At 41.5% G+C, this 22,860-nt stretch overlaps 1 long non-coding RNA gene across 1 annotated transcript; it reads right to left on the reverse strand.

Moving 5' to 3' along the window:
- On the reverse strand, positions 1 to 22,792 carry LOC112474607. The gene is made up of 3 exons (XR_003044471.1): positions 22,636 to 22,792; positions 20,531 to 20,699; positions 1 to 64 (listed from the first exon to the last, which is right to left on the reverse strand). It is a non-coding gene; the product is annotated as an uncharacterized LOC112474607 (long non-coding RNA).
- Positions 22,793 to 22,860: the final 68 nt, after the last annotated feature.

The raw sequence follows: 22,860 nt of genomic DNA on the forward strand, positions 1-22,860 counted from the left end.
CTTCATGCTCTGCGCCCGGGCAAACCGCTCGCCTGCTCGTCTACCTCCAAACTTCGGTTCTCGCCTAGCAAAAAATGTGGAGATTAGGATTTTTTTAATTAAGAAAAAAATTTTTTTTTTAAATCAAGCTCTCCAAAGCTGTTAATTCCTGTTTCCTTTGGGATTCTTTTTAACTTCATAAATGTACTGGTTTATTCAAGAAACAGGTTTATTATTATTTTTAATTAAGATCTACAAGATGCGTGCTATTCTCCGCAGGCGCCCTGCACACACACACACACACACACACACACACACACACACACACACACACGTTTTAGCTCGAAGTGTAGGGGGGGTGTTTAAAAAAAAACAGTGTTTAGAACTCTATTTAGAACAAGCCCTAGTAAATACTTCTTTGCATATGCTTAAAAAAAAAAATCTAAAGGGTCAGTTATTTCGCAAATAACTGATTTATTCTAACTTTTAAATGTACTAGGCTTTCCTTTGCAACACCCACTTTTTCCATTCCCAAATGCTGTGAAACTTTATCTGTGAAACCTGTATGTCAACATTAAACAGGAAAAAACAAAACAACTTTAGCGGCCAAGGTGTAGGTGAGGAACTGAGTAAGTTCCACTCAAAACATCCAGTTCCTACTGCCTTCTCTTTGTATGTAGATATCCTTTATCAACACATTTGTGGAACTTTCATTACATAATCCCATTTTAAAAAGGGAGCCACTCAATCTTTTAAGTGTAGTTACCATCCATTTTAAATCTCCAATCTCAGTTTGGAGATATCTCCATAAACTAGCTAGCTCCACAGCATTTAAGTAAATGTTAACTATGATAGTGGATTGGGAGAGGGTGCTTTTGTGGTCTAGGTTAACTACATTTATTTTTCCTGTAAATGCCCACAAAAATATAGTGGGGATTTTGTTGTCTTAGTTTAAATAAACATAAAGGATAGGTAAAAGACAAATTGTAATGTAATGTAATGCTGATTTTAAAAATGCATGTATAAGTCTCAGAAATGTTCTAAAATTATCATAGTTTGTAATTCATATAGCAAAGGGTTCTGCTGATAAAAAATACTCAAAACCATGTCCCGCAGATACTTAGTGAGTTCTAAATAAAATTATCCCTAGATTTAATTTACATGACATTGTTTAGTTTCTACATCCCCTTAGAATATGAAATGGTAATAACGGTGCACCTTGCCTGCTTATACAAAGATACGGTAACTATATTGCACAAAATAAATGTTAAGGTAAGCATAAATGTTGTCATATTCAAGATAGAAAATCCTTTTTAAAAAAGAAAACCATATTTTGTTCCAGTAACTGCCGCTGTCATTCACAATGTGTGCTTTGTATTTAAATATTCCTTAAAAATACATTCAGTGATTTCAGTATCACATATTATCCTTGAGGTGTTTTCTCACATGTTGTACTTCTCATTCAGCCAAGGCCTTCCTGGAACAGTAGTCTTTGCATAAATTAGCATATTTCTCTGCACTTGACAGTTGGACCAACCAGTTTTCTAATTGGCTTGGGAAATTTTTAAACATGTTTTAAAGTGCCTTTGGATTGGTTGGAATTTAATTATAATGCCCATTTTGAAGAATTACATTTCAAAAGAGTCCATGTATTATTGCAATTAGGACCAACCAAGCAAGTTTTACAGCTGTTGCTCCATAGCTCCAATGAAATATTAATGGATTTCAGAAAGCTATTCTCCCAAATTTGCACAAACCCCAAAGAAACACAAATCTGACTTTAAAAGATCGCCAAACAAAACAATTCATATACCCGTAAAGAGTATACATATTGCAGGCTTTTTAAAGAATGCTCAAATATAAGAGCACTGACATTTACTGAAGGTCTACTAAGGGCCACCTAGATCCTTAAATACATTATTGTATGAACCTAATGAAAACCTGTACAATAAGGCTTAGTTATCCTGATTTTGAAGATGAGGCTCCCAGTGGTTTCAGTAATTTGCCTGGAGTCATCGGTCTAACAAAGGTTGGTGGAAGAAACTCAAGTCAGGTTGATACAAAAACTCATCCTCTCTTCAAGTCCTGAAAAGGATCTTGAAAACAAGAAGTCTTCCCTGTTTGAAAATAAACAGGGTTCAGTACTGTGGTGTAGGCAGAGGGGACATCCCTTTGCTTACCTGAAGACCTACTTCGAGAATGCCAGTTGTCAATCTAATTTTACATTTTGAAGGGCTGCAAAATATTGGTATAGCTGTGGGGAGAATTTCAGATTCACCAGGCACCACCAAAATTGAAATCATTTAATATAACAAACAAAAACAACTTAATTTTCCCCATGTGATTAAAAACATTTTAAATAAGGGATACACCTATGTAAAATTTTAATTATGGTTTATACAGACAGAATTTGGGTACCTGAGTACAAGATTAGGAAACTTTTTAAGAGGAAAATTCTTAAACTGGTTTGACTATATACACATAAATTTAATTGTATTGCCTATAATTTAATTATGTACAATTAAATGGTTACTTCTATGGTTCTCATCTGTCTAGGTGACCTAGAAAGAAGGGCAATTGGACACAGGGAAAAAAAAAGATGTAATTAAAGTTGAAATAAACAGGCCCAATGTCCACATAACAATTAAAAGTGAAAATTCTTCTGTTTTGTGTGTGTGTGTGTGTGTGTGTGTACACGCACGTGCCCCCTCCAAATGTTCCCCTTGTTAGTTGGCCATTCTCAGAGGGGGAAAATGCAAATTCTCAGAGGGGGAACTGAGGTGGTGATTCGCATGACCAGATGTGTCCAGATCACAGAAATAGCAATATACCAGATGAGTGTTCTATGTAGAGTTTGTGAAATAAAAATTTAAGAATTCTCAATGTGCATAAATAAGGTGTATATCTTTATTTCTACCTCTAGAGGAACTTACATTACAGGGCTTAAGTGCACTGGTTCTGTAACTCAGACTGACCTGGGCTCAAATTCCACCTGTCATACACCAAGTGTGTGGCTGTGGGCAAGTGACTTTACTCAACTTCCTCATTATGGGGATAATAACAGTACTTATGTCTGAAAGTTATTTTAAGGATTCAGGAACTAGTGTATGTAAAAAGTTTAGCATGTCACCTTATTTTAGTTGTGTGTCAGGCTGAATCATGTGAACTCTTCCTGTGTAAATTCCCAGTGGCAATCTCATATGATTCAACCTTATATACCTCTCTTCTGTTCCCTTATGGATAGGGAACTCCTCAAGGGCTCTCCATTTTCTAAGAGCCTAACAGAGTACTTTGGACATACTTACGTCACAATCAATACTTGCACAATAAAAGAAAAACAGCTCCGTCCACAAAGATGTGTAAGAATACAAGAAATGAGTATATCTCTACCTAGAGCCTTATATATTAAGGGAGTACAGTAAATCTCCCTGAAACACATAAAACCATTGTCCAATTGATCACAGGCAGTATAGTCTTATGGTTTAGAGTTCTTCCCCGACCCCCATCAATTAGAGCTTTATCACTGCCACTTTTTAGCCATGTGATCTTGGCCTACTTTAACTTCGCTCCCCTCAGTTTTCTCATCTGTAAAATTAAAGTAACAATACCTATATCTCAGGTTGGTAGGGGAAAAGTTAAATGACATACAAAACCCTGCCTTTAGTGCCAGGTATATAGTAAATACTCAGCAATAGTTGCCATTAATGTTGTGGTTAATAATACTATTATCAGAGGTAAAATGGAATCATTTTCAAAGCAATGGTAAACAAGCAATTCATTTAGAGTGATTACAAATGTTTTCAATACTTTGCCTACATATTATTTTATTTGATGCATGAATATAAACACTTAAATCATTTTTGTAGAGACTAAGGCTATTCTAGTCATGACATATTTCAAGCTGGTTATTTTCCTTGACAGACTTAAAAAAAATCTGAACTCCTACAAGCTTTTGGTACAAGGATAAGGAGTATAAGCAGAACTGTTAAGAAAAAAAAAAAAAGAGGCATTCAGCACTCCCACTCTTACACATCCAGCCTGTTTCCCCACAGAGTATGTGAGGGGGAGGACAGTCATCAGGTTAGGAGGGCACTACCTGCTGCTGGAAGGCCTGGCTGGGAGGTGTCACCTACCAGCTCCCAGGCCCCTGTGGTGCTCTACCAGAACTCCTAACCTCTCCAAAACAGAGCATTCCTTCCACTCCACCATACCCCCGAGGATGGTGGATTATAGAGGCAGTAGAAGAGAGGTCTCGTAGGCTGTAGGGTGCTACTATAAAGCACCCTCAGAATTTGGTGAGAAAGTCAGCCTCTAAGATAGGGTACTCATGTAAAGGGGCTTGCTCAATAAATGTCAGTGTCCTTTAGGAAAATAAAACTACCAAGAGGTAACACATCTGAAAGAGGAAACACCCTAAAATATGACTCGTAAATACAAGTTGAAGACAAAGAAATATGTAGGCACTAAGCAGGCACCAATACTGGAAAAACAACAACAACAACAACAACAAATGGAGGGAGTATAACCTCCACAAGTATTTTGATCACTCAAGAGCCACATTCTTATTTGAGCACATACAATCCAGCATTTTAAGTGTCTACATGAAATAGCCCTCAGACCATACAATTCTCTTTCCTAAATCTTGTCATTACTAGTTCCATTTCTTAGGTACTCTAATACTATAAAGGTGACACCCTGAGCAAAGTACTCTTGTACCCCAAAAAGTTTATACATGTCCCTCACTGTGAATCATATTGATCAACTAGCTATTAGATGTATTTACCTGTCCTCTGTGAGCCAGGTAAACACAGGTCTAAGACAATCAGGAGATTGTTTAGAGATGGGCAATCAAAGCAAAGGACCTGTATGCTCTTGAGGTAGAGTTACATGGGGCATGGTGAAAACTCAATGAATTACTCTTGCTAACCATGGGCAGAAACCAAAACTCAAGTAATTATCTCCCCTTCTGAGTCTCTTGCTCTGTGTTCATAGACCAAGCCCCTAGGTTTTCTGGATTGTCTATGCTTTCTTCTCATTCCCTCATCTCCCTTAAATCGTGCAACCCACCTCCAAAACCTGCCTCAAATCCACACCCATTCTCCACCAACTGCCTTCACCTAAATTCAGGCTTTCATCTCTTTCTGGCCTCCCAATTTTACTTCCCTCCAACCAATCTTCTGTCTAAGTTACCTTTTTAAAATCCAGCGCTGGTTGTGTCACACCTCCGTCAGTACCTCACTGCTAGGGGAAGCTTATTAGAAATAGATTCCCAAGGCCAAACCCATCACCAGAGAAATGAAATTTCTGGGGAGAGTTAAGGAACCACATATGTACTTTCAGGTGGTTCATTAATTAGCTCTACCTGTCTCCCCTCTCCAGCAGCTCCTCTCCCAGTACCCTGCGGTCCAATCACGGAGAATATCTTGCCCCCGAACAAACTCCTCCTGACATGTGCATATCCTTTGCCCTCTGCCTGGAATGCCCTTCTTCCTCTGGGGCAAGTCCACCACTCGCCAAGGCCCAGCGCAAATACTACTTCTTCTGGGAAGCCTTCTTCCATCCCCTACAGCAGTGGCTTTCAAATATCTTTGCCTGAAACTCACTCTCAAGAATAGATTTCACATTGCAACACAATAAATATATGTGAAACAACAGTTTTGAAAATCGTTATCTAAATACAGATTACTATGGAGGATTCAACTTGATATATTTCATTCTATTCTATTTCATTTTTTAAAATGCTGTTAGCCACCTTGTAAGTGGATTTTACCATCCTCTAATGGGGGCAACCCTCATTTGAAAAATCCTGCTTAAAGTGAAAATGACTCCCCTCTTTATGCATGTGATGCACACCTCTGTTATACTATTTATCACACTCTACAGTAATTATCTGTTTACAGTCTGTTTTCACCTCTCTCCCACCTCCCTCCCTCAAATATGCACACATCACAATCAAGTCAGCATATCCTTGGGCAGTTACACAGCCATTGACAAATGTAGAAATGAGAATACTGGAGAAGGAATAACTTAAGTGCTTTGGCTCATGTCTAATTTTTTTTTCTTCTCCGGTTATGGTTCACAGCATAGTCTACCAGCAACTCCCAAGAGGCTGGGCCTGGGAATCATACCAGCTTCCAGCCTTAACAGCAATTGTATTTTGGTAAAAAGCAGCCATTATATTTTCGTACAATTTAACCAAGGTGTCAATTCTTCTTCCCCTCAAAAATGAAAACCACGTATAGGCAAAACCAACCAGAAAATATTTTGTCGGGCTGCTACCTTGCCAAGAAGAGTGCAAATGTGGGCAAACAAATCTCTTACTTAGATACTTAGAAGCAAATATTCAAAAACCTCAAAACCCTCCTTCCGTACCACTTCAGAAAGGAAACCCTCTCCTGCAGGGCGGGTACAGATATAGAGGCCTTTCTATCTGCACTGCCTAAAGCTCCATTTCTTACTAGGCTGTCCTCATCAACACAAGCAAATAAAAAAGTAGAAAAAAAACAAAAAAGAAACCAGAGCAGCTAAATTGAACCGAGGTAATGAACCGCGGCGGTAAGTTCCGGTGAGAATTGTACCTGAGATGGATGCATGGGTGAGCCAGCGGCCCGCAGAGGGAGGGAGCCTTTTTCTGCAGCACGTGGCTCCCCTGACAGGAACCTGCCTGCAACACCCCCTAACTTTGCACACTGCTCATTTGCAGCATCGTCATTTGAGTGATGCTAATTTGTTCAATGTCTTCGTAAACACGGTTGGAGAGATTCAATGAAAATATATCGTGTGGGCTTGGGGAACCTGGTCCTAGGGTAGGCTGGAAGTGGAGGCAGGACAGTCACCAAGTGTTACTGCAATGCTCTGGGGGCCACGGGAGGGAGCAGGCATTTCTGTCCAAGGAGAGAGGGGAAGAAGAAATACTTTAAAGCTGGGTTTTAAAGGATGAGTAAGGGTTCTCCAAATAATGTGGGGAAAGTGAGGAAAGAGCTCCAAGTAGAGGAACTTTGTGTGTGGGGTGGGTTGGGGTGGGGAGGGTCATTAAATATAAATGAAGGGGAGCTCCAGACAGGGAGACAGTGAGGGGCTTTGTAGCTCATGGCAGGGAGTCTGATTCTTGAGGCTACTTTCCACATTGCATGTCACATGCAATACGTTGTGAAATACATGAGACTGTGACCAGCTTTCATTAAAAAAATGAAATAGCCCAGAATAGAAAATATCAGACTACATGGCAGTTAGTGAGGGAGTGAACTATTGTAAAATATGTTTCTGTTACAAATGTGTCTATGTATGTATGTCCTGGTTTGTGATATAAAATGTATTTCTTCCTTGTAGGGGGTGATTAAAAAATTTTAAAAACTTTCTAGGCAAAGGGGACCCATTAAGGACAGTTAAATAAGAGGCTGCTATGAATGAATTTGAATTTCATAAGGATAAGTGTGGTGGCGGTGTGAAAGATGTGTGGACAGAGGCAAGTGCTCAGGAGACATATGGTATTGTTTTTGTATGGCTTCCCCATACTAAACAGTGAGCTCCTCAAGGGCTAAAACCATGTAATATACCTCTCAACTCCTGGCACCTGGCACAGAGTAAGCCCTAAATAATGTTCATTGACTCAGTATGGTAGCTAATTTTCAAGATGATTCCCAATAAGCCTTTCCTCTTGGTATTCTTACTTTTGTAGACCCTGTCCCACATTGTACCAGGGTTGGTCTCTGTAACCAATGGAATAGGGCAGAAGTGATTGTTCATCATTTCTGAGGCTAGCTTATAAAAGACAGCAGCTTCCATCTTAGGTGCCTTCTCTGGAACACTCACTCTGGGCGAAGCCAGCTGCCATGTCCTAAGGACACTGAGTCTATGGAGAGAGCCACATGGTGAAAAACTGAAGTCTCCAGCCAAAAGTCAGTGAGGAACCAAGGTTTTCTGCATGTCCTGGAATCAGATTATCCCCCAGCTCACCCTTCGGATGACTGCAGCTCCAGGGGACAGCTTGAGAGACCTCATGAGAGACCCTAAGGCAGAAACACTCGGCTAAGCTGTTGCTGGGATCTTGACTCACAGAACTGTGATATAATAAATGCCTGTTGTTTTAAAGCTGCTAACTTTTGGGGTACTTTGTTATACAGTAATAGACAGCTAATACAGTGAGCTATTGTATCATGAAGTCTAAAAGAGTTGAACAATAATACCAATATACTAGAGTTATACATTGTTTACTACCATTTTGTTTTCTCAAAGAATGTGTCACATTACATCTTCAGCATGACTAGATTAAGGAAAGACCCCTGATTCAACCTAAAGCAATCAAATTCTCTCTTCTGGTATTAGTACTTGGGAAATTGGGTCAACTGTCGGGGCAGACTATAAGGCTGGAATGACTCAGGGTCAAAGCCACCATTCTGGAGCAGTTATATTTTCGGGCCATGCAAATGGATGGGACAGAAAGGCCAGTGTGTCAGGGAGAAAAGATTCTCACTGGGTGTAGAGGGAGGGCAGAGGGGAGGAGAAAGTACTTGATGATATTCTAAGCCCCATGAGGCCTAGCTGCCTTTCTAGTATTTGGGTCAGAAAACTCCCCTTCCTTATAATTACTCCCCATCTTACTTGCTCTTCTATGAGTTCCCTTTCTTGCAACCAAAAGATCCTCGAATACACCAATATGCCGCCAGCTAGCTCCTTTCCAGAACAGGGGAGCAGTTCCTCCTGCTGTGGCAAGCCAAGTACTCCTCCAGAGAGGGAAGGATAACCACTCACCAGAGACTAAGCTTTATTATTAGTGTTATGTAAAAACTGCTGTAGATTGAGTAAAAGGTCTTTTTAGACCATCCAACTCCTTTTGCCTTAACTCCATTTTCACAGAGTAATCCTTTGATTATTAATGTACTTCAATTTAAAAAGTTGTATTCTGGCCAGCTGACCTAATCATCCCAGTGGTTGGGTAGGCTCATGCCCATTATAAATTCACAGACTGGCTTTCAAGTACAAATAATTCTTGAACAACCTCCATTTCATTTCCACTGCCCTAGGTCAAGCCCTGTCATTTATCCAAGGAACCTCTGCAATAGCCTTCCAACAGACAGCACTTCTCCTGCTCCAATCCATTCTGTTCAACTTCTCTATCCAAAACACAAATCCTATGCCTTGTTCCCTGCTTGAAACCCTTCGATGGGTCCCCACTGCCTTAGGAATGACTGTAGGCTCCGGCCGCATCTTCCACCCACCCAAAATCTCCTTCTGACTGCTCCCCACTCTTGCCACATGATGTTACTCCAAGCTCCTCAGATATAACTGGTGCCTTCCTAGCTCTGCTTCTGTTCTTCCCATTGCCCGACATTGCTTTCCTCTGTTATTTCCCCCATCTGCTCATTTTTCCTTCACTCCTCTCTTTGCCCCTCTTCCTTCTGTCCTTTGGGCTTCCACAGAACTTCCCTCCTTTATAATACACACTGCAGTCGGCTTGACTTACTTAGTTGTCTCCAGGTCTATCCTGGGCTCAGGAGCCTCAAGGAGATAAGACTATGTTTGTTCATTTTTATACCTCCCCTCACCCCAGGGCTAGCTATGGCATCTTGCATCAACACATTAAATTAACATTTATTGAGTGTTTACTGCATCAAGGCACCTGGCTTGTGTTGGAGGTAGCACGTACCCAAAAAATGGCCATTGAATCAATTACAATCAGTTGGGGTGGCATGGACAAGTTTTCTCTGGATCAAATGATTCCGGTGAGGTATCCACCTGGCCTCTGCATGTGCAGAGCTGACAGAGCAGAGTCAGACTCCTGGTGACATCTATGGTATAGCAATGAATGAATGACTCTCAGCCTATTTTTTTTTTTTAAATAAAAAGTGAGGCACAATTTCTCATATCTCAATAAACTAATAAGCCTCTTTCTTACTCTTCTCTTGCCCCCGCTTTCTACGGTTGCTATTACGACTTACAGGCACATTACAGAATGCTAGCTCTAGATCAAGAACTACTGGAGAACGGGGATGGGGTGAACCCCACCCTCCTCCAATTATCCAGTATATGTGTTTCAGAAAAAGGGTAGGGATGGCTCCATAGTGTAGCGGTAGAAGCAGAATCTGGTCCTAGTTTGTCTACTGACTATCCCTATCCTGTCCCTAACTCTTCCTTTCCCTTCCAGAGTTGTGGAAAGGCCTTGGCTGTGGGCAAACCTGAGACAGACAATACAGAATCTTAAAGAGCGCAACCACTCTGATAATATCAGAACTTTATAGCCATTCCTAAAGCAATTGATCAAGAAGTACTGGAATTAACAAGCAAAAAACAAACACACACGTTTCTTTTTTCCTCTTTTTAAACGAATGTGAAGATTTCTACACACTAAATTCCTACCTTCTGGAGGCTACATAATAAATGAATACTGCCTCAAATCAAGGCTCACTCCCAGGTTCTAAAAAGGCAGCAAAGCATATCACACAGATCCTTGACAGCCTCTAGAGCTACCTACAGAGAGCTCCAGGAATCACCAACTTGTAGAATGCAGGGATACCTATAGTGGCTTTGGCTTTCTGGGGAATCACACCTTTGTCAAGGGCCTATCTTTCTCGGTATATCCTCATATTACAAATTTCACTCAAGCTTCACCATTCACTTGATGGTCTTTCTTCAGACAGAAACAAGCTGTAAGGGTGTTATGCTCTTAAGACAAAGAATAGAAAAAAATAGCATGCCATGTTGAAATGCATATGGAGGACAAGGGATGTGGCTTACTCATGAGCTAAATGACTGTCACCACCCATAGGCCTGGCCTCCTAGGATGTACTCAGATTTGTGCCTCAGCCAATTTCAAATTACTACATGTCGTGGAGCACTGGACCCCTCCTGGAGAGAACTCACAACTGTTGGAGCCACCAATGCCTTATACTGGATGTAGCCCCTGTTGTATATCTACATTCCTAACTGTATGTGTACCTGTTCCCTTGTCCAAGTCGGCATCTTTCACTTTTTATAAGTAAATGTTCTTGATTCTTACAAACAAAAGGAAGAGAAAATATCTGTAGCACGAATAGGTTCCCACTCGACATTTTGCAAGAATTGGCTCAGCATTCATATTTCCTTATTTTACCATGTCACAATGACACAAAAGACATCCCTTTATCCATGTCAATAAACACTTTTGTGTACCATAATGTGCAAGGCATCACTCACAAAACCATTTTTTCAAACCTTTTTGACCATAACCTATAAGAATAAATACATTTTATCTCATAAGTCATGTGTATCTTTAAAATATATAAATATAATATAAGCTTATTTATGTAACACAGTGCCCTCTGACATCTTATATTCTATTTTATTTTATTTTTTTTAGTGCAGACTGCCATCTGGGGTTCATGATGTTATTGGGTTAGAACCTCTGGTTTGAAAACCTGTGGTTTATAGTATTTCACAGAAAAGTAGCATCTCATAGCGAATAATAAAATCCTACCTAAAGAAGAAACCTTAAAACTAGGCAGAAGAATCAAAGAAAAATAATTTTCTTTTTCTTATTTGACTTTCAACTTCCAGGATGCTTTAAAAGCACTGATCTCAATGGATGAGCATGTCTATAAAAGCCTTTAAATTCTCTTAAAACTTTGTATGTCATTATTTCCCTTATACTGAGGCATAAAGAAACTGAGGCAGAAAAGGCATACTCTATATATATTAAAAACTAGGGGGTTGGCTCCATAGTTTAGCGGTTAGCACGTCTGCTTTACACACAGAAGGTCCTGGGTTCGCGCCCCAGGTGGCACCATGGACCAGGCACCGGGTGTACACCCGAGCATGTGGGAGGAGACGCCCTGCCTTCACAGATCCAGTTCTGAAGAGGAGATGGCAACATTCATAGGTCGGGGTGGAAGCGGGGGAGGGGATTAAAGAGGGGGAAAAAAACTAACATCTGTTTGGGAATTAAAATTTGGCTGTGTCTTTTAAAGAATCTTAAAATTGTTGTTGCTTCAAACCATCACCCTCCTGGCAAGATTACCATGAAGAGTAAATGAAATATTATAAGAGAAATAACTGGTGGCTCCTGCTATCAATCAGGTTCTTGAATTATCTGTTTCTGGACAAGCTTGACTTCTATGTGACCTGGGGGCTCATTCATTCACTGAACACCAGCCCTGCTGGGCAACTGAGAACAAGGGTCCCTCAAGGCGTTTACTGGCTCCATCAAGAAGAATAAATATCATTACAAACTAGGATTCTAGAGTGCTTGGGCTGAGTATTTCATTTATTTCCCCAACAGATAATTATTGTGAACCTTCCATGCCAGGCATGATGCTGTATGCTGGGCATATGGAATGCTGCAGATACAACCACAGCCCTCATGGATCCCAGAGTCAAATAGAGCCTGGAGTTTGTGAAAATCCTGCACATTCCATTGATATTACATAACATACGGCTGTTTTACACTCCCTTATCTGTAAAGTGAGGTAAGATTAAATCAGTAGTTCCCAAAACTAAAGATTTCAGACAGGCTTTCATGAAAAAAATACTTTAAAAAAAGAGAGAGAAAAGATATGATCTCGCAATACAGTGCTTTAAACGGAATGAATCAAGTGTCGTGAAAAAAAATCCTGAGTTTTCCTTCTAGTATAAGCCAGTTTTTGCCCTTGTATTAAAGAATCCCTCAGGGCTTGCCCAGTTCAGTCTTTCTAGGATTCTTTGGTTTTCTTTTGCAGCATTATTTATATATCAATTCGGCCCAAATATCCCCCAGAATTGCAGAAAGGCCAGAGAACTGTTCATAGAAGAATCATTAAAGGGGCCTTTCTACGAAGGTCAGGATGCACACAGCAAATTCTGGCTCCACCACCCAATTTGAGGGGTGGGAAGTGCAAAGAGACAATGGTCCAGTGACCTGGGTTCGCACCCCAGGTGGCACCATGGACCAGGCACCGGGTGTACACCCGAGCATGTGGGAGGAGACGCCCTGCCTTCACAGATCCAGTTCTGAAGAGGAGATGGCAACATTCATAGGTCGGGGTGGAAGCGGGGGAGGGGATTAAAGAGGGGGAAAAAAACTAACATCTGTTTGGGAATTAAAATTTGGCTGTGTCTTTTAAAGAATCTTAAAATTGTTGTTGCTTCAAACCATCACCCTCCTGGCAAGATTACCATGAAGAGTAAATGAAATATTATAAGAGAAATAACTGGTGGCTCCTGCTATCAATCAGGTTCTTGAATTATCTGTTTCTGGACAAGCTTGACTTCTATGTGACCTGGGGGCTCATTCATTCACTGAACACCAGCCCTGCTGGGCAACTGAGAACAAGGGTCCCTCAAGGCGTTTACTGGCTCCATCAAGAAGAATAAATATCATTACAAACTAGGATTCTAGAGTGCTTGGGCTGAGTATTTCATTTATTTCCCCAACAGATAATTATTGTGAACCTTCCATGCCAGGCATGATGCTGTATGCTGGGCATATGGAATGCTGCAGATACAACCACAGCCCTCATGGATCCCAGAGTCAAATAGAGCCTGGAGTTTGTGAAAATCCTGCACATTCCATTGATATTACATAACATACGGCTGTTTTACACTCCCTTATCTGTAAAGTGAGGTAAGATTAAATCAGTAGTTCCCAAAACTAAAGATTTCAGACAGGCTTTCATGAAAAAAATACTTTAAAAAAAGAGAGAGAAAAGATATGATCTCGCAATACAGTGCTTTAAACGGAATGAATCAAGTGTCGTGAAAAAAAATCCTGAGTTTTCCTTCTAGTATAAGCCAGTTTTTGCCCTTGTATTAAAGAATCCCTCAGGGCTTGCCCAGTTCAGTCTTTCTAGGATTCTTTGGTTTTCTTTTGCAGCATTATTTATATATCAATTCGGCCCAAATATTCCCCAGAATTGCAGAAAGGCCAGAGAACTGTTCATAGAAGAATCATTAAAGGGGCCTTTCTACGAAGGTCAGGATGCACACAGCAAATTCTGGCTCCACCACCCAATTTGAGGGGTGGGAAGTGCAAAGAGACAATGGTCCAGTGACTGGAAGGTGGAAAGAAACCTGGCAATAGTTGAAAGTCTACTACAGGTCTGGTCCAATACTTGGTACTTTTCCATACATTACTTTATTTAATATTACAACAATCCCAGGAGAAATATATCTTTCTTTATTCCCAATTCATAGAGAGTTAAATATCATACCTAATGCCACAGAGCTAGCAATCAGAATTTAAACTCAGACCTGTCCACTTATTACCACCATCACACCTCACTGATGAGAAGAGACAAAGAACAGAAGCAGAACAGTTTTAAGAGACTTATGTTTCTTTTGACGTGAAAGAAATTTGAAACTATATTCAAAAAACAAGTTAGATAGCTGATTACATCTCACTCTATCTTAGAATCAATAGCTTAGGCACCTCTTTAACAAGGCCTCTTTCCTGCAGCTCAGCAAATACCCTCCTTTCTGCCCCTAGACTCCTTCAGTCCCTTACCCTAAAAACAAGAACAAGCCCCCTGACCCCCTTCTAATCACAGTCCTAGGAGAGATCTTGCCTCTGGCCCAAGTCTTCATCCATTAACACATTTATTTAACAAGCATTTATTACGCATTTCCTGTGTACCAGGTACTGTGCCAAGCATTTGGCATGGAATAAAACACATCCTTGCTTGGAAGAAACCAAGTGGCAGAATAGATTTCTGTAAATGGATATTGATTTCACAAGCTGATAAACACTCATCTAGAGCCAACAGAAGGAAGAATCCAGATAGGCTTCTAGGAAGAAGAGTTGTATAAAACAGGTCTTGTAGGAGATAAAGCACAGGATCACAGGCAGGAGAACAAAAGAGCAAGCAGCAGGTCCCAAATGGTCCCACCAGCTCTCTCCAAACTCAATCCACCAGGTTCACTGTCTCAGGCACCAAGGTCACTACAAACCCAGCTTCTCAATCTGGAACTTTCCATAACTCTTTGCCCTCTTGTATCTCTTACTTTCTGTTAACCACTGAGTCCTGTTTAGTCTCCTACATCTCTCACATATTTCCCCTTCCTTTTCTATCCTTACTCTCATCACTGTATCCCAATACCATTTCTCCCTCACTCCTGCAACAAACAGCCTTCAAACTGACATCAGTTTACTTTTGCTCCATTTGAATCCATTCCACACAGAGCATCCAGATTGATCCTTTGTTAATGGGGAAAAAAAGGGAGGGGGGATAATCTGATCCTGTCATTATCCTGCTTAAATCTTTCAGCAGCTCCCACTGCCTTAGAGTTTAAGCGAAAACTTCCTAATAGGATTCATGAAACCCTTGATGGTCTGACCTCTGCCCACCTCTCTAACCTCTAGTCTGATCTTCACTTTCAGCTTCAACGTGCTTCAGTTCCTCTAACACCCTGGTTGCCCATTAAAACCACCTGGGGAGCTTTAAAAACTACCAACACCAAAGTCCCATTCCGAGACTGACTGATTTATTCAGGGAAGGCCTGACCATCAGGAGGCTGTAAAGCCTCCCACAGGATACTAAAGTGCAGCCACAATTAAGGTCATTGCTCTAGTCTAGCATCCAGGTTTGCTGCATATGCCCTGTCTCTGTTGCTAGAGACACTGGAACTTTCCCAGCTTCCTAGCCATGAAGCTAGCGAATTTTTGTCTGTCTTGTTTACTGCTGTATTTCAAACACCTAGAACAGTGCCTGGAACACAGTTGGTGCTCCATGAATGTCTGTGGAAACAAATGAATAAACAACTCTGCTTTTTCCCTTACCTGGTTAGATCTAACTCATTCTCTAGAATTCAGCTTAGATTTCCTTAAAAGACACCCTGCACTCCCACCTGATTCCCCTAGTCTGGGTTAAGTAACCTTACGTAATCACAGCACCTAAGATCTCTCCCATTATAGTATATATCACACTACCTTGTAATTGTATCCCTCACTTAGCCTGTAGGCTCTGAGGGATCGCTGTCTGTGTTCATCACTGTACCACCATTACCCATAAAAATGCCTAGCATATAGTCAGTGCTGATTAAGTAAGTGCAGCATGAACGAACAGAAATGAATGAGCATAGTATGCTGGGGTAACGGCAGAGTAAAGGCAATGGTGGGAAATAAGGCTAGAAAGGCACACTGGGGACAGGTTGTAAAGGGCTTGGTATCCAAACTAAGGAGTCTGAGCAGTATTAGACAATAGGGAGCCAATAGTTTAGGTAAAGTGACGTGATCAGCTTGTATTTGAGGGCAATAAGTGGCTAAGGCATGCAGCACTGGGGGAATTCAGGAAATCACAAAGGTAGGGGACCAGATGGGCACATACAGGAGATGACGAGGAGGGGGACAAGGCATGAAGAAAGGGACCACAGCGGAGAGAAAGATAACAGTACTTGCAGACTAGGCAGACCAGTGAGAAACACTGAGGCTCTGTGGATAACTCTGTGATTTCCTGCTTGGAACACTATGGATATGGTATCAGGAGCATAATCAGAGGTGGTATCTTGATCAGACAGGCAGTATTAAAACCTTGGACTCTGAAATCAGACTGCCTCAATCCAAATCTTAGCTCCACCACTTACTCTCAGTCCCGAGCAAGACACCTTCACCTCTTCATTTCTTCATCTGGTAAATGTGGATAATAGTAGTACCTATGTCACGGGGATGTTGTGAAGAATGAATGAGGTGATACATGTAAATGCTCAGCCATTGTCTGGCACATAGCGAATGTTATAAAAGAATTAACAAAACTACAGATACACAGCACAGTGGATTATCTGCAAAGATGGCTCCCATAATTCCTTCCATCCCTTTAAATGCCTGCTGCTCCACCTATCAAGAGGTGGAGTCTGTTTCTCCCCATCTTGAATCTGGGCTGGGTTAGTGATTTGCTTTGACTGAATGAATGTACTACACATGACATTGTACCAGTCCATTCTGGTCTAAGCCTTGAGGCTAGGGGGCATCTGCTTTTGCTCCTGTGGAAGCCAGCCATCATGTGAAGAAGCTTGAGCTTGACTACTCAGCACTAAGAAACCAAGTGTGAGAGAGGCTACACAGGGGAAAAGCGAAGTGCACCAGCTGACAGTCAGCACCAAGGCCCCAGACATGTGAATGAGGCTGCCTTGGAGGCTACAGCCTCAGCCGAGTCCACAGAATCATGAGAAATAATAAATTATTGCTGTTTTAAGCCATAAGTTTGGGTTGGTTTGTTATGCAGCAATAAATAATTGAAACTTACGTATATAAGAAAAAAGACAACACTGGGGCAGTAAGGACTTCATTTTAGGCCATCTTAAATATGAAGTATTTTAGATAGCAGGTAATTACATATGGATAGTAGATAGTTACATGGAAATATCTAGAAAGGTGCTGGTGTTGGAATTTTAGGTTTGGGCTCAGGAGAAAGGTGAAAGGAAGAGATAGGGATTCAAGAGTCATGTAGACAAGGCTTGGTGCCCTGGGAGAGGGTAAGCTTGCCAAAGGAGGTGAGAGAAACAAGAAAAAAGGTACTGGGATAGAATTCTGACCTCATGGATATTTAAGGGGTAGATAAAGAGAGGTGTGTGAAAGAGACAAGCAGCAGTGTTTAAGGATGGACAGAGAACTAAGAACAGGGAGATGTGCTTTGAGAAGAGGTGAGAGTTTATAGCTACAAAAAAAATGGATTTGAAAGTTAGGAGAGAATGGTGACAATAAGCCAATTTCAGTTTCAAATAAAATGGCAGAAGCAGAAGTCAGATGATAAGGGGTTGAGGAGGGAATGATAATTGAGAAAATGAACACAGCAAATGTAGGTTACTGTTTTTAAAAGTCTCTTGTTAAAATGGAACTCATAGAAACAGAGAGCCAGGGGCTGCGAGGTGTGGAAAATGGTGAAGGTGGTCAAAGGTGGTCAAAGGGTAGAAACTTTCAGTTATAAGATGAGCAACTTCTGGGGATGTAATACGCAGCACAGTGACTGTAGTTAACACTATTGTACTGCACACTTGAAAGCTGCTGAGAGAGTAGATCTGAAAGGCCTCACCACATAAATTAAAAATAAGATAACTATGTTAATTAACGTTATTGTGGTAATCATTTCACAATGTATACACATATCAAATCACGTACATCTTAAACTCACACAATGTCACATATCAATTCTATGGCAATAAAGCTGCGTGGAAAATAAATCTAATTACTTGCCCCTCCCCAAGATTTTTTTCAAAAAATAGAATAAAAAGTCTATTGTTAAGAGAAGGAAAAAACATAGAGCATTCACTTGGGTGGATATTAGGACAAAAGGAAAATTGTTTTAAGTTGAAGAAACTTGCTTGCTGAGAGACGCCAAAGAAAACGCCAAAGAAGAGATTAGAGATGCCAAAGAAGAGATTAGAGATCCCAAAGAAATAGAGGATGACTGGTGGCTGGAGGTTCTAGGAACTGGGAGAGAAGGGACATGGAACTCAGGTGGAGAGCTTTGCTTTGGGTGAGAAAAAGAGGTGGAACTTCACAGATAAGTCATAAGTAAGATAGGAGGGAGGGGAAGGTGCCCTTTTTTCTCTGCAAAGAGTAGGCAAGGTCATCTGTCAACAGGCAGTGTTGGTCTTGGGAAGAGTGATAAGTTTCTGAAGAGTTTTATAGGGAATGCATGAGGGGCTACAGGAATCGAGCCTCTAGACTCAGCCCCTCAGGGAAGCTTTCACTGACCTCCCAACAAGGTCAAACCTCCAATTACTGGTATTCTCTGTTCTTCTTTCCTTTGTAACAGTTGTCAGTTGTCACTGTTACAATTTCACATGTTTGTGCCATTATTTGCACAGATTGGGCTTCCTCAAGGAGGATAGGGACTATGCCTTTTTAATTTAGCTTGGCAGCCTGAGGGCCTACCTGGCTCAGTGCTGGGTACAGTAAGCTTAATAAACTGATGTTATATAAACAGTGCCAGCCTCTGTGCTAGGCATTAGGTGTATGATGATGAAAAAAGTTCCAGAGAGTGAAAGGTGTTGAGAAGGAGGAGAACCAGGGGCAAAGGTAGAAGGAAGGGGCAGACCAATTTAGAGCCTTTTCAAGAACAGCATATACCCCCACGGCTGTCATCTTTCACTGTCTTTTGTCAGAAAAGTCAGTGACCAAGGTAGGAATATTTGCTTACCATTTGATACTTGACATATAGAGCTCTTTAATGCATGCTTTATATCTACTATATATTCAACGTCTGCTAAAAGATGAATGAATAGGTGACACCTCCTTCTGCCATCAAGCTACTATAATACAGATTCAAGCCTGAATCTGTTCTGTCTACATGTGGCTGATATTTCCCACAATACAGGGTCCTGAACAAATTCCATAGAACACCAAAAGACTTTATCCTTTGCTGTCTAGCCATACCTAAAGACCATTTTATTGTGCTTAACTACATTCACTACTTGGTTATTGATTTCCTGTGGCATATCAATACATAAACCTTCACTTTATGACATTAAAAGATAAAATACATATGACAAATATTTCAAATCTAACAAAAAGTATGGAGATGCAACCAGCAAAATCCAGACTGTTGGAAACTCTACTTAACAAATGATGAGGATTTTTCAAACAAAACAATTGAGAAGGGATGAGAGGGGAGGAAGGAAGGACAGAAGAATTTAAAAGTGATTTAAGGGACATATTAACTACACAATTGTATGGAACTTGTTTGGATCCTTATTCAAATAAAATAACTTAAAAAAGCAAATTATAGGATATTTATCTGAAGAAAACCAATATACTAATTTGAAAATATATATGCACCCCTAGGTTCACTGCAGTGCTATTTACAACAGCCAAGATATGGAAGCAACCTAAGAGCCCATCAATAGATGACTGATAAAGAAGATGTAGTACATATATATATAATGGAATATTACTTAGCCGCAAAAAATGAAATCTTACTATTTGCAACAACCCAGATGGACCTAGAGGGTATTTATTATAAGCTAAGTGAAATAAGTCAACAGAGAAAAACAAATACCTTATGATTTCACTTATATGTGGAATCTAAATAACAAAATTAAAGAACAAAAAAGCAAATTATAAGATAATCAGAGGAATTAAGAAAATATAACCACTTTTTTGGAGTGTGGTGATAGTATTGTGGTTAAGTTTTAAAAGGGTAGTCCTAATCTTTTTGAGATACATATTGAAATATTTATAGATTGTAAAATATGAAATAATATGTCTGGGATTTGCTGTAAAATGATCAGAATGAGGTGGGGTGGGGAAGCGGCTAGGGTTTTAGAAAAAACAAAACTGTCAAATTGATAATTGTTGAATCTGGGTGATGGGTACATGCAACTTGCCTCTCTCCACTTTATTATGTTTGAAATTTTCAAAAAGTTAAAAAATAAATCAAGCTATTAGAACCACAAAGTACCTAAATTTTTGTTAAGTACTTTTTAAAGTCTGTAATACCTTAGAATTCTTTCACTTTTTAAGATGTCTAAAATAGACATTAGAGCAGTTCTTTTGATTTGCAAGTCTTTTAAGGTATCTTTGAAAGCAGGATTCAGAACTCATGGCTGCTTGCCTTTTGTCACATTTCTGTTGTAACATCATCTGCAACACATTGCAACAGGCACTTACCTCTGAAGAGCTGGGATCCATTTCAAGGATGCAAACTGAATCAACTGCCCTCAAAAGTCAAAAAGATGATGCAAACGCAGTCTGGCAGTGTCAAAGGTTTCGCAGCCTTCCTACTGCTTTTGAACTCAGAAATGCAGCTTTATATCCATGTCTTGACCACCTACCTCACCTAGCAGTTGTAAAGAACCGTCAAGCCAATGAATGCTTCATGATAACCATACCATAGAACCCTGCCCATTCCCACTCAGGCTTCACATCAGTCTTTGAAACTGCCTCCAACACACTGGGTCAGCCTTGTGACCTGTTCATTTTTGTCCTTCACTGCTTCTTTCTCATAAAAATTTGAAACTAGCCAACTTAAAATATTCGGAAACTTACAAAGTCTACTGGACTGTATGCTAAAACCTGTTGTTGGGCAGAAACGAAATCCTTGAAAGGGTTTAATGACATTTAATTGCACTTCTGATATAGACAACACTAACAACCACTTATAGATTCACTAGACTAATACAGAAATGTTGCCTGACCCCAGCTGTAACTTCCAAGTCCAACAAACCTTATTTGGCTACAAACTTTATTAATTTTTGTGAGACAAATCCAATTACTGAAAAACTTAAGAGAAGGTCAGGATTTTTTTTCTCCTAGCAAAATAAATCTTCTTTAAACCTTCCTTGGTTAAATCAACTCTTCATAAAACAAAGCAGCTTTCGCATTCCTCCATATGACTTAGACAAGATAACCAGCTACATTTCATTCACCAGTGTGAGAACTATACCTCACAAAACCTAAAAGCCTCACCTAGCTTGCTCATGAAACAAAGCAAACGAAAACGAAGTATACTACAAGCACACGCACAAGAATTTTCAGTACCCCCACTTCCATCATGTGCACGTACACACACAACACACCCTCAACCCCCGCGCGACATTTGTCAAATGTCGTGACCTGTGCTAACTTTTCAGTGAAATACAGAAATTTGTTTTGTTTTTGTTTTAAATGGAAATGGAGAAAGTGGGGTGTGAAGGACTGGAGAGATGAATCTTAATTCTTTCCTCCCATCTTCGTCTGCATGAAAATGCAGGCATATTATAGAAATCTCAAGTGACAGTTTCTCAGGCAGTTAAATACCCCAATTAAAAAACGATGGGGGCCGGGAACGGGGGTGGAGATAAGGATGAAACCCAAGACTGGAAGGGCGGGCCAGGTCATAGAGGCCCCGGCGCTCCGCCGACCTGCACTGAGCACGCGAGGTCGCCGCGCGCGTAAGCAGGGACCGCGTCCCGGTTCTCAGCGGCCCGCGCTGCCCTGGGTTTTTCTAGGACTGCGTAGTCCTGGCTGCCCACTCACACCTCGGGCTGGTCCCGACTTCAGATTAGGCTCATTCACTTCCGGTGACAAATCCCTCCCACCACCTCTGGACAAAATGTAACATCTCCCCCATCGCTTTCCTAAAGACCCAGGGCCCCACCGAGAGCCGCAGAGCCCGGGGCTGGGGTCTCACCCCGGTGCGGCGAGCGGGCACTCAGCTGCGGAGGGAGTGACAGCGAAGGGTGGGGGAGGACGTGGGAGGAAGAGGAAGGGGGTGTGGAATTTCACCCCCCCGCCCCCACCCCGCCGACTGCAGCAATCGGCAAAATAAATAAATAAATAGTAATCCGTTTCTAGGCTTCCCCAGGGCCCCTTGAACCCCGCTGCAGTGAAGAACCCGGTCTCTCCCATCCCGGTGCCCCTCGCTCTCTCCCGCCCCGGTAACTGCTTGCGGGGATCCAAGAGCCCCAGGCCACGCCGAATTGCAGTGGCTGAGGGGGGAGGGGGCGGGTAGGATAAGGGTTTTGGGGCGGCAGGAATGGGTTGGGGGAAGGGGTGGTGGAAAAGAAGAGAAAAAACCAGAGGCATGCAAGCGGCTCCCTAGCCAGCTGTTCCAGCTGCCGCTTCCTCCGGCGCGGGCCGGGCGGTGCAATAAACCCCCCCTCCATCTTCCTCACCACTACCTGTCCCCCCACCCACCACAAGCACACATTCCCCCCACCAGAAGCAGATCTCTGGGCTGTAAAGGGGTAGTAAGGAGGAGCTGGGGGGGAGGGGGAGGCCTGCGAGTTTCTAACCTTGTTCTTATAAACAAACCCACATGTGCAGCTACCGCTGCTGCAACTCACCCCACAATCCCGGATATAAGTCCTGCCCCTTTAAGAGGAAAAAAAGCTTCCCCCGCCTTCCTCCCACCCCACCCATCCACAAGGACCTTTGTCTCTCCACCCCCTTTGTCAGTCGACCCCTCCCCATATTCCCGCCCCTCCGATGCGGAGGAACCAATGGGCGAAGCAAATGGG

Source organism: Pteropus alecto, unplaced genomic scaffold (assembly GCF_000325575.1).
Source record: "Pteropus alecto unplaced genomic scaffold, ASM32557v1 scaffold7, whole genome shotgun sequence".
In the NCBI taxonomy this organism is placed as follows: Eukaryota; Metazoa; Chordata; class Mammalia; order Chiroptera; family Pteropodidae; genus Pteropus; species Pteropus alecto.